This window comes from Pezoporus occidentalis, unplaced genomic scaffold (genome assembly GCF_034315485.1).
Source record: "Pezoporus occidentalis ecotype Australia unplaced genomic scaffold, CSIRO_AGI_Poc_V1 ctg5, whole genome shotgun sequence".
Lineage (NCBI taxonomy): Eukaryota > Metazoa > Chordata > Aves > Psittaciformes > Psittacidae > Pezoporus > Pezoporus occidentalis.
The window spans coordinates 6,422,375-6,435,025 of record NW_026915835.1 but is presented as its reverse complement, the minus strand read 5'-3'; positions in this window follow the sequence as shown (position 1 = coordinate 6,435,025).

The following is a 12,651-nucleotide window of genomic DNA, read 5'->3' as shown; positions in this document are numbered from 1 at the left end:
ACCACAAGGAATTATACAAATCTTATTTTGTGTATGAATGCCATAAATAGTTTTTGTGGATATAATTTGCTAGAATACTTCTAGTGTTATATAATTTAATTAGAATAACTGAGATGTAGGTTGTATTTTATTTTTTTTTTAGTAAGACTAGTAAAAACTTATGCTCAGCAAGTTATCTCCTTTAAGGACCATTCTTAGATATTAGACAAGCAGTTTGAACTCTTATTAGTAAGAATTCCTGGGTTTGACTTTCTGACTCCAGGCATAATTTATTTATATCTCTGTCTGACTGCTTTTACTCCTACTTCTACTTATTTACTCCCAAGTATCTAATAGTTTCATTCACAAAGTTTTCAGTGTCACAGCATTTCAGTGCATGTCACTTAAACATCAATACTAAAATGAACCTTGACTCAAAAGTTTAAAACCTGAGTACAGTATATGGAGCATATTGGGCACCTCACACAGAATCACGGAAGGTATCACACAAAGAAAGTAACTGCTTAGGGAAAAAAAGGAAATGCACATATAAAGATTGGTAGAAATAAATCTCAGTATATAGCTACGGTATTCTTTTTTCTCTCTTTAACCCAATGAAGCAACAGTACTCTGCTTGAGTGCTTTTTTGGCTTGAAAGAATGTTCCTGTTTATCATAAAATACTACACCAAAAGGTTGTGTTCTGCCACTCATCCAGCCAAATTCATTAGGTGATGAAATTTCTAATCTGTCAGCTGAGTCAGATGGGATAATGTTGAAAGCAGGAGGGATACAGTTAGAAACAGTAAATAATACAAATATACAGGGGCACTATTTTGGTTTGTGGATTATTATGTCATCTAAAAAAATATGCATGTAAACACTCTAACTGTAATCGACAATTCATAAATAAATGTTTGCAAATGCAGGAATAGAATCTGTAGTTCCCTTGAGTCACATTTTCCTTTTCAATTTTCGATCACCACTGTACACATTTTTGCTCTGGGACATCTCTAGTGATCCAAGCTTGTATTCAGACTTCCCTGTAATGAACTCTGCCTGAATGCTACACAAAGCACAGGGGAGAAATATAAAGAAATTCTATACAATTCTGGAAGATAGCCTACTACTTCTGTGTAGGTCAAGAACTCCTTTTCTTGACTTCTTTAAATTGCTGTAGATTCTGTTAGCAGATACTGAGAAAATCATGTATTCATTCTTGACAGCCCCTTTGCTCAGTGACTGAAAACTAAACCAACACCAGAATACTATCCATACCCAAATCCCTCTCACCAAAACTGCTGTGGTTTAAGCCCAGCTGGCAACCCAGAACCACACAGCCACTCACTCAATCCCCCACCTTCCTCTCCCTGCTCCTGGAGGGACGGGGAGGAGAATCAAAAGAGTGTAACTCCCACGGGTTTAAATAAGGACAGTCCAGTAACTAAGGTATAATGCAAACCATTACTGCTGCCACCAATAATAATAATGATAAGAGAAATCACAAGGGAAGAGAATACAACTGCTCACCACCCACCAACCAATACCCAGCCTGACCTGAGCAGTAATCTAGCTCTTCCAGGTAACTGCCCCCAGTTTATATAGTGGGCATGACATGCTGTGGTATGGAATACCTCTTTGGCTAGTTTGGGTCAGGCGTCCTGTCTCTGCTTCATTCCAGATTCCCCTCCTCCCTGGCAGCGCATGAGACTCAGAAAGTCCTTGGTCAGGCTAAATGCTATTGAGCAACAACTAAAAACATTGGTGTTATCAGCGTTGTTCCCAGGCTGAAAGTCAAAAACACAGCACTGCACCAGCTACTAAGAAAGAGAAAAATGACTGCTACGGCTGAACTGAGGACAAAAAATAAGGTCTTTTTTGTTCCAGACTCATGCAATCTACTTCACATAAATATAATTTACACTAAAAGAAGCCCATAAATAGTCCCTCTCTTCTCTAAATTATAGATGAGTTGAAATAGAAGAAAAAGGGAAAAAGGTTTTTATCTAGCATATTTATATTTCTTGAGCTGCTTATTATCATCCAAGCTGTGTCAGTGCTGCAATTCACAAAGAAAATTGTCTTCTATAACAGTCACTTTAAACAGAGTCTAATAAATTCTAGTGCTGATAACCTTGTCAAATATAGTAATCAAATGTCTCTTGGAAGATCTTGCAAAAAGATACATACTTCTAGATAAAAAGAATTTTTCTTTTGTGTATGCAGCAGCATTAGATGACTAAGACATAGTGATTAAGGTGTTGGTAGTAGAAGAGGTAACATTGATCCAAACACTTGAAAATGTACTCACAGAATAACTTCCAATTAACAGTTTGGTTGCTAGAACAAGAACAATTTTTTCCCCTCTATGGTGTATTGAAACCGTGCATGACCATAAGCTATCTTAAAGTTGTCAGAACTCTCTGTATAGAGTTGCAATTTTCTGTCATATATATTAATTTTAATTCTTCACTCAATAACTTTCTTCTCCCCTCTCCTCTTGATTTCTACTTGAAGCAATGACTAATGAAATTTGGGTGACAAAGAGTAAAATATAAAGACATGAAGACTGAAGCTTGAAATACTAAGCCTTCTAACAAACTCAGCCTCAGAAAAATTATCTGGTGCTTTTATAGGGAAAATTTTGAATGGTTAATCTTTCTGAGTCTTAGAAGATTTAATATTATGAGCTTCAATCTTCATACTGAAACTTGGAGGCCTATAGTAACACATAAATAAATAAGTAATGAAATGTAATATCAAATCATGAACTGGAGAGATTCTAAGATTCCTGTATAGCATTTCTTAATTTGCATGATTTGGGCTTATAATAACTGGGTGTTATTATTCCTGTGATGTGAAACATTTTTATTTTCAGCCTTTTGTGGATTGTTAAATTAAATGAATTGTTTAGAGCAAATTATTTGGAGTTAATCAGTTGAATAAAACTTCAGGGAACATGTGTAAGCAGTGCTGGATTTGAAGTGGCTTCTATTAATCATAGTCTGAGAGCTGCGGCCGCTGCCAATGTGTGCTGTATGAGACAGCTGACGAACTGCTGATTTGTGAGACAACCAGGCAAAGGTTGGAAATATGGAAATACTATTCAGCTAACAATGAAAGTGGTACCAAAGAAGCAGAAGACCCATTAGAAATAGACGATGAACTATTTGCAGCTATTTTAACAGTTTCAGAAGGAAACAGTACTTTCTTATAGATAAAATATAAAAAAAATTCTTCTGATTTTTCAGTTTGTAAGGGGGCAGTCAGTAACTCTTAATATTCTTAATTCTTAATATTCTCAATATATCACATTAAATTTACTAGCAACTGGATACTGGATACTGAAACATCAGAGAAGTGGATTCTTTGATAACAGCTGGTTTTATAGGGCACCAGTCTGGACAATCACAAGTGGGAAAGGTTTATCTCACAGAGGCAAAAGGATGCTGGGGCACGAATTAGCAGGGCTCATTTGGAGAGCTTTAAACTAGATTCGAAAGGGGGATGGGGTTGTAGCTGGGCTTGCCCCAGTGGGGCAGCACTCCAGAATTGATGAAGACTGGGAGGCCTCCTATAATCCTAGGGTGACATCGCTGTGCTCAGCTCGCTCCCTGGAATGTCTGTACACCAATGCGCGCAGCATGGGAAATAAGCAGGAGGAGTTGGAAACCTGTGTTAAGTCAGGAGACTATGATCCGGTGGCAATTACAGAGACGTGGTGGGACAGCTCACATGACTGGAATATAGTCATGGAGGGCTATGTCCTTTTCAGGAAAGACGGGCCAGCCCGGTGGGGTGGTGGGGTTGCTCTTTATGTACGGGAGCAACTACAATGCACCGAGTTCTGTCCAGGGACAGATGACGAGCGAGTTGAGAGTCTGTGGGTGAGAATTAAGGGGCAGGCTGGCAGGGGCGATACTGTTGTAGGTGTCTGTTACAGGCCACCAGATCAGGGTGAGGAAGTTGACGAGGCCTTCTACAGGCAGCTGAGAGCGGCCTCACAGTCACAGGCCGTGGTCGTCGTGGGGGATTTTAACTTCCCTGATGTTTGCTGGAAGGACCACTCGGCAACCCAGCCGCAGTCCAGGAGGTTCCACCAGTGTATGGATGATAACTTCCTCCTGCAAATGGTGGATGAGCCAACCAGGAGAGGAGGCTGCTGGATCTCATCCTCACTAACGAGGAGGATCTGGTCGAAGCAGTAAGGGTTGAGGGCTGCCTTGGTTGCAGCGACCACGAGATGGTGGAATTCAGGATCTTGTGTGGTAGGACTAGTAGAATACCAAGTAGAATTGCAACCCTGGATTTAGCAGGGCAAACTTTGGCCTTTTCAAGCAATTGCTAGGGGAAATCCCATGGGCAAGGCTGCTTGAAGGTAAAGGGGCCCAAGATAGTTGGTTGGCATTCAAGGATTGCTTTTTCCGAGCTCAAGATCAGAACATCCCGACACGTAGGAAGTCAAGGAAGAGGGCCAGGAGACCTGCATGGCTAAATAGGGAATTGCTGGGTATGCTCAAGTGGAAGAGGAGAGTTTACAGGTCATGGGAGGAGGGGCTGTCCACTTGGGAGGAATATAAGGCTGCTGCTAGAGGATGTAGGAAGGCAGCTAGGAGGACTAAGGCCTCCTTAGAATTAAACCTGGCGAGAAGGGTCAAGGACAGCAAAAAGAGCTTTTTCAAATACATGGCAGATAAAACTAACACCAGAGGCAATGTAGGCCCACTGATGAATGGGATGGGTGCCCTGGTGACAGAAGATTGAGAGGTGACAGAGTTACTGAATGCCTTCTTTGTCTCTGTCTACTCTGCTGCAGGCAGTCCTGAAGAGCCCTGTACCCGTGAGACCTCAGATGAAGTCAGGTCAATGGAGCAGTTTGCCTTAGTAGATGAGGAATGGGTTAGAGACCAGTTCAGCAATCTGGACATCCATAAATCCATGGGTCCAGATGGGATGCACCCACGGGTGCTGAGGGAACTGGCGTAAGTCATTGCTAGACCACTCTCCATCATCTTTACTAAGTCTTGGGAAACGGGAGAGGTGCCTGAGGACTGGAGGAAAGCAAATGTCACTCCAGTCTTCAAAAAGGGCAAGAAGGAGGACCCGGGTAACTATAGACCGGTCAGCCTCACCTCCATCCCTGGGAAAGTGATGGAACACCTTATCCTTGGTGCCATCTTAAGGCATATCAGGGATAAGAGGGTTATGAGGGGCAGTCAACATGGCTTCACCAAGGGGAAATCATGCTTGACCAATCTCATAGCCTTTTATGAGGAAATAACACAGTGGATGGATGATGGCAGAGCGGTGGATGTGGTATACCTTGACTTCAGCAAAGCATTTGACACAGTCTCCCACAGCACCCTCACAGCTAAATTGAGGAAGTGTGGTCTGGATGATCAGGTAGCGAGGTGGACTGTGAACTGGCTGAAGGAGAGAAGCCAGAGAGTTGTAGTCTATGGGGCGGAGTCTAGTTGGAGGCCTGTAACTAGTGGAGTGCCTCAAGGGTCAGTCCTGGGACCAGTATTATTTAATATATTCATCAGTGATTTAGATGAGTGAATTGAGTGTACTATCAGCAAGTTTGCTGATGACGCTAAGCTGGGAGGAGTCGCTGACACGCCAGAAGGCTGTGCTGCCATCCAGCGAGACCTGGACAGGCTGGAGAGTTGGGCAGGGAATAACTGGATGACATATAACAAGGGAAAGTGTAGAGTCCTGCATCTGGGCAGGAGCAACCCCAGGTTCCAGTATAGGTTGGGGAATGACCTGTTAGAGAGCAGTGTAGGGGAGAGGGACCTGGGGGTCCTAGTGGACGACAGGATGACCATGAGCCAACACTGTGCCCTTGTGGCTAAGAAGGCCAATGGCATCCTGGGGTGTATTAGAAGGGGGGTGGTTAGTAGGTCGAGAGAGGTCCTCCTTCCCCTCTACTCTGCCCTGGTGAGACCGCATCTGGAATATTGTGTCCAGTTCTGGGTCCCTCAGTTCAAGAAGGACAGGGACCTGCTGGAGAGAGTCCAGCGCAGGGCAACGAAGATGATTAAGGGAGTGGAGCATCTCCCTTATGAGGAAAGACTGAGGGGGCTGGGTCTCTATAGTTTGGAGAAGAGGAGACTGAGGGGTGACCTTATTAGTGTATATAAATATATAAAGGGGGAGTGTCACGAGGATGGAGCCAGGCTCTACTCAGTGGCAAACAATGGTAGGACAAGGGGTAATGGGTACAAACTGGAACACAAGAGCTTCCACTTAAACTTGAGAAGAAACTTTTTCTCAGTGAGGGTGACGGAACACTGGGACAGGCTGCCCAGGGAGGTTGTGGAGTCTCCTTCCCTGGAGACATTCAAAACCCGCCTGGACACATTCCTGTGTAACATTATCTAGGTGTTCCTGCTCCGGCAGAGGGATTGGACTAGATGATCTTTTGAGGTCCCTTCCAATCTCTAGCATACTGTGATACTGTGTTGAAAGTCAGGTTGGATAGGACTTTGAGCAATCTTGTCTAGTAGAAGGTCCTCCTGCCCATGGCAGGGGTGTTGGAACTAAATGATCTTTAAGGTCCCTTCCAACCTGTTGTGGTTTAAACCCAGCCAGCAGCTAAAGTACAACACAGTCACTTGCTCACCCCCTACTTTGCACCTCCCCAGGCAGGATGGGGAGAAGAACTGGAAGGATGTAAAACCTGTGGGTTGAGATAAGAAGAGTTTAATAACTAAAATAAAGTACAATATGAAACTGACACTAACACTAATACTAACATGACTTAGTGAACATGAAGTTGTTTTGTGTTTGTAAACACTCTCAGTTTAGTCAATCAGCATGCAACCATCACTCAAAATAACTGAGGACTATGATAATTTGTAGACTGATGTTCAACAGTACAAAATGATCCAATCTTGTATGTAAATCATGTGTTTATTCAGTGGTAGTCAATCAACTTTTGATAGGTTTTTATGGACATTTTTTATGGAGAATTTTATGCAAATTCTCTTTGAAGAACTGTTCATTCAATCTGTAATTCCTGAAGGGAATTATAATTTTATTTATGAGAGCATCAGAGAAATATTTTCAGTTTTTACATTACAGTAGCCATTAATGTTTATAAATTTTTCAAGGAATTAGCATCTTTTATGGATCATTATTTAGTCCTATAGATTTAATTGAATTAATATTTCCATCTAAGTGGCATAGCACTTTGATTTGATTCTCTTTGAATGCAGCTGCTGCAATTGAAGATGCTGCCTGGCTCTTATATGTAATTAAGATGAATATGTCAGGCTATGCCACATTTTAAAATCATTCAGGATGCTTGTAAGGTCATTGAAGCAAGGTAGATTGATCTACACTCATAAACGCACACACACGTACAAACACTCTCACAAACACATAATTTCTCTCAAAATAGAAACAAATCATTGGAGTCTTTCAAAACCCTAGGTTGTGTCATCCCATCAGCTTTTGAGCAAAGCTCCGTATTGAGAATTCTGATTAAAAATTAATAATATTATATGTAGTAGCTTTCAAAGTCAATCACAAAGATTCAAAGTTTCAAATAACTTTGCAAATAAGTACTACTCTCAGGGCCCTGACGGACCTAATAAATCCTGACCAATCTCTCCTGAGGCCTCCAGCCACACCTGTGATCCACAGGCTCCATATCAGCTCTTGGGGCCATCAGCCCCTTCCCAAGCTATGCTGGGGTAGTGTCAGTGTCCAGCTCAGCCACTTAAAATGCTCCTGCCTAGGCATAGACTCCATCATCTGGACCACAGTCCATGGAACCCCAAATCCTGCTGCATCCTGACAGTTAGCTTAAGCCTTCTTGAGCTCTGACAAACAGTCTTGTTCAGAACGTGCGGGTTAAAGCCCTTCCTGAATCTTCATTAGCAAAGACAGGCTTTCCTCATAGGAGAAGGAAAACTCCTATCTTCAAACTCAGGCTGATGGAGCTCATCTAGCCTTATATGGTCTTCCATCTAAGAGAAGGACACTCTTACACAACCTATGACCTGAGGACTTTGCTGTCACCGTCCTAGCTTGCTAGGCTGTGGCAGTTAAACCTCAGGTGTAAAGAGTGGGGCCAGTTCTATGCAAGCTGCGCCTAACCTAAAAAATCCACTGCACGGCTGGAAGGGCTCACGCTCACTTGTTTGCATGGATAGGCGAGGGTCGAAACAGTAGGTGACAAGGTGCATGGGAAGCTGCAGATCCAACCTTGCATGGGGGCAGACCAGCGCATGAGTAGCTCGAGATTGCGCAGGAGATGACAGTCCTGGTTGGAAACTTCCTGATTGCCTAAGCGCCTTTTTTTCCAACCAGATTTGCATATCCCACATGCCCTTGGTCACCGTGCTTGTAGTAAGTGTGTTTAATGCCCTTCCCATATCTTCTTTCGCAAAGCCAAGCCATCAATCAGTCCAATCTTGAGCCCTGAATGGAGGGCTGTAGAGCTGTAGTCATAGAATTGGCTTTAAGGCTACCAATCTTCTTCAGGAATCAGCCTTTCCCTGGGCTCTGATCTCCCTGAAACACTGACTTTTCACTCATTCCCAGGCTTTGAAGTCAATCTGCCTTTGACACTCAGGTCTCTGGGTCTTTGTAAGAGTGGCCTCAAGCCTTTCATTTCATTCCTTGATTGACGTCTTCATCTTACTTTGCTCCCTGAGACTGTCCCCTGACACACCCACCCTGCCCACAGCCCAGGACCCCATTTCAACCACACCCAGGCCATTACTGATGTCACAGCAGGGCTGATCTCCACCTCCCTCCCTACAACCATGCTCAGCCCACATGGGCCCTGACAAGCCAGGACTGCCTGTGGGCCCACAGCTTATTCTGGCTTCAGCCCATTCCTGTCCCCATGGAAGTGGCCACTGCCTAGAGCTGGGGCTGCACTTGGTGCCCATAAGGAGTTCCTATAGCACACAACTCCTGGCCCATAAGGAGCAGCTAGCTTAGTGGTGCCCTGACAGCCAAAAGATGCAGGACCCATACACGCAAAGTGAAGAAAGACTGAAGATGTTAGGTAATGTAATAATGTGTTCATAATTGCAGGTATTATACCCATATATAGGTTAATCACATCCTCATATTGGGTTAACATAAAAGATTTTAACTGCCTGTAAATCTGGCCAGCATATATGAGGAAAAACCAAGATGAGACAATTCTTTGTGTATCAGTGCTATATTGCTTGTTCAAAATGCACTCTATTGTTGTACTAAATACAGAATAAATGTTTATTTAAATACGGTTATATAATTTAATGATTTATGTAGTCTGACATTCTCCTACGGGCACTTTCTTTTCTGGATTTACCTTTTTCTTGGTTTAGTTTGTTTTGGGGGTGTTTCTCTGCTTGTTTTAGTACCGTCCTTAAGGTTTGAAGGAATTTTTTAGATACAAACATGCAACATGCACATGCAAACACTCAGAGGGAGGCAGAGACCATAAGTTTTTACAATTTACAACAACTACTGAAAACAACGACAGAAAAAAAACACAGTATTGACCTGAAAAATATTTGAGATTCTATCCCTCTCTGGAATACTCATGTCTGTCAAGGGAGTAAAAATAATACGTTCTATTTCTCAGTTTGTACCAGAATCCCTCAGAAAAAGGTTTATATGTCACAGTATATTTCAAGAATAGTAAAGTTTGATATTGTTTCTTTAGTGTGAAGGACTCTTGTCTACCCGTATTTATAGCGTGTGATATTGAGAAATCACTGGGAGATGCAAGAAGAATTTTATGTTATCAGCTACTTGATTATGTTGACTTTTACATCTCACAACTTTTTAAACAGCACTTCCAAAATCAACTATTACAATCTGAGTGGTTTTTGGGTAGCTACAGCTATCATATATGTTGCTGACATCCTAGCTTAGCTTTGTACTGTTTCCTTTAAAGCAGCTCAGATTAAGAATTTACTGATGGCAGTACAGACAAGTCAGATTCAATTAACTATCAAAAGCAGTGATAAATCCTCAATAAAAGTTTCCTAACTCCCAAGAACCTTCAGAACTCTTAATATTCTATTTATTTGTTTATTTTTACCATGAAAACTTTCTAAATAAACCCATTGGAAATATAATTGAATGATCACATTGAAAGTTTAATGAAAGAACTTGAGAAAGTCATAGTAATGGAAATGTGATGTCATTAACTTGAGATAAATTAAAATTTAATTTTGTTCTTCTACTAAAATATCCAAAGTAATAATTTCTACAACTCCTTATCAAAAATGTTAGCGAAAATAAGTAAAAATTATGTTAATCTCTAGAACATCCTAGTTTCCAAGTCTGCAGGCTCAACATATAAAAAAAAATTCACTGTTCCACTTTTTTTTTTAGTAATTACCTCTAGAAGAGGCAATATCAAATATTCTACAATAGAGTTTATGAGTGGGAATACTGAAATCTTTAAAACAAAATGTTTAAACTTATGCACAGTATCAGTGGACCACAATATTTTATTTTAGTGTTGAGGATTTCTTGGCAGTTTATGTTTGGGATTTCTTATGCCATGAAATATAAATTATGACAGAATTTCATTTGACATTGTGAGTGACTATTTGTGTTTATTATTTTTTAGTTATAGCAAATACCAAGTCAAATAAAACAATTTATTTGCTTTCTTTCTTGAACCATTATCAAAAAGTCTTTTTAATTAACTATTTATATTTTTGATGTTTCTAAATTAAAAAAATCAACCTCTCTGACCTTACGAACACTTTTGCCCTTGCATTCAGTAGCTTATTACATTCTTCTAAATTAAACTAAAATTTTAATATATAACCATTAAAAATACTTTTTTCTTTAAGACTATACTTCAAAATATATTCAGTACTTTTGAGTTTCACTTAATTTGATGTTTTGAAATTTTTGCACGTGTAAGCTTCAATTTTACAAATGAACCATGTAAACATAGAATCATAGAATCATAGAATAGTTAAGGTTGGAAGGGACCTTAAGATCATCTAGTTCCAACCCCCCTGCCATGGGCAGAGACACCTCACGCAAATCATATCACCCAAGGCCTCGTCCAACCTGGTCTTGAACACTGCCGGTGATGGAGCATTCACAACCTCGCTGGGCAACCTATTCCAGTGCCTCACCACCCTAACAGGAAAGAATTCCCTCCTTATATCCAATCTAAACTTCCCCTGTTTAAGTTTTAACTCGTTACCCCCTGTCCTACCACTACAGTCTCTAATGAAGAGCCCCTCCCCAGCATCCCTATAGGCCCCCTTCAGATACTGGAAGGCTGCTATGAGGTCTCCACACAGCCTTCTCTTCTCCAGGCTGAACAACCCCAACTTCCTCAGCCTGTCTTCACACAGGAGGTGCTCCAGTTCCCTGATCATCCTCGTGGCCCTTCTCTGGACCTGTTCCAACAATTCCATGACCTTTTTATGTTGAGGACACCATAACTGCACACAATACTCCAGGTGAGGTCTCACAAGAGCTGAGTAGATGGGCAGGATCACCTCCTTCCGCCTGCTGGTCACGCTCCTTTTGATGCAGCCCAGGATACTGTTGGCTTTCTGGGCTGCAAGTGCACACTGCTGGTTCATGTTCATTTTCTCATCAACCACCAACCCCAAGTCCTTCTCTGCAGGGCTGCTCTGAATCTCTTCTTTGCCCAACCTGTAGCTGTGCCTGGGATTGCTCCGACCCAGATGTAGGACTTTGCACTTGGCATGGTTAAACTTCATGAAGGTGGCATCAGCCCACCTCACAAGCATGCCGAGGTCCCTCTGGATGGCATTCCTTCCCTCCAGCATATCAACCAAACCACACAGCTTGGCGTCATTAGCAAACTTGCTGAGAGCACACTCAATCCCACTGTCCATGTCAGCGACAAAGATGTTAAACAAGACCGGTCCCAACACCGATCCCTGAGGGACACCACTCGCTACTGGTCTCCAGCTGGACATTGAGCCATTGACCACTACTCTTTGTGTGCAGCCATCCAGCCAGTTCTTCATCCACTGAGTGGTCCATCTATCAAATTGATGTCTCTCCAATTTAGAGACAAGAATGTTGTGTGGGACAGTGTCGAACACTTTGCACAAGTCCAGGCAGATGACATCAACTGCTCTACCCCTGTCCATCAGTTCTGTAGCCCCATCAGAGAAGGCCACCAAATTGGTCAGGCAGGATTTCCCCTTAGTGAAGCCATGCTGGCTGTCACCAAGCACCTTGTTGATTTTCATGTGCCTTAGCATGCCATCCAGAGAATCTGCTCCAAGATTTTGCCAGGCACAGAGGTTAGACTGACTGGTCTGTAATTCCCTTGGTCATCCATTTTCCCCTTCTTGAAAATGTGGGTTATATTTCCCTTTTTCCATTTGTTGGTAACTTCACCTGGCAGCCATGTTTTTTCAAATATGATGGCCAGCTGCTTCGCAACTTCATTTGCCAGCTCCTTCAGGACCCATGGATGGGTCTCATCAGGACCCATGGACTTGTGAACATTCAGATTTTTAAGATGGTCTTGAACCAGTTCCTCTCCTACAGTGGGCGCAAGGTCTCCATTCTCACAGTCCCTGCATCTGCTTTCCAAGACTTGGGTGGTTTGGTCAGAGCCTTTGGCAGTGGAGACCGAGGCAAAGAAGTCATTCAGAACCTCAGCCTTCTCCAAATCCTGTGTAGCCAGTTCTCCTGAGAG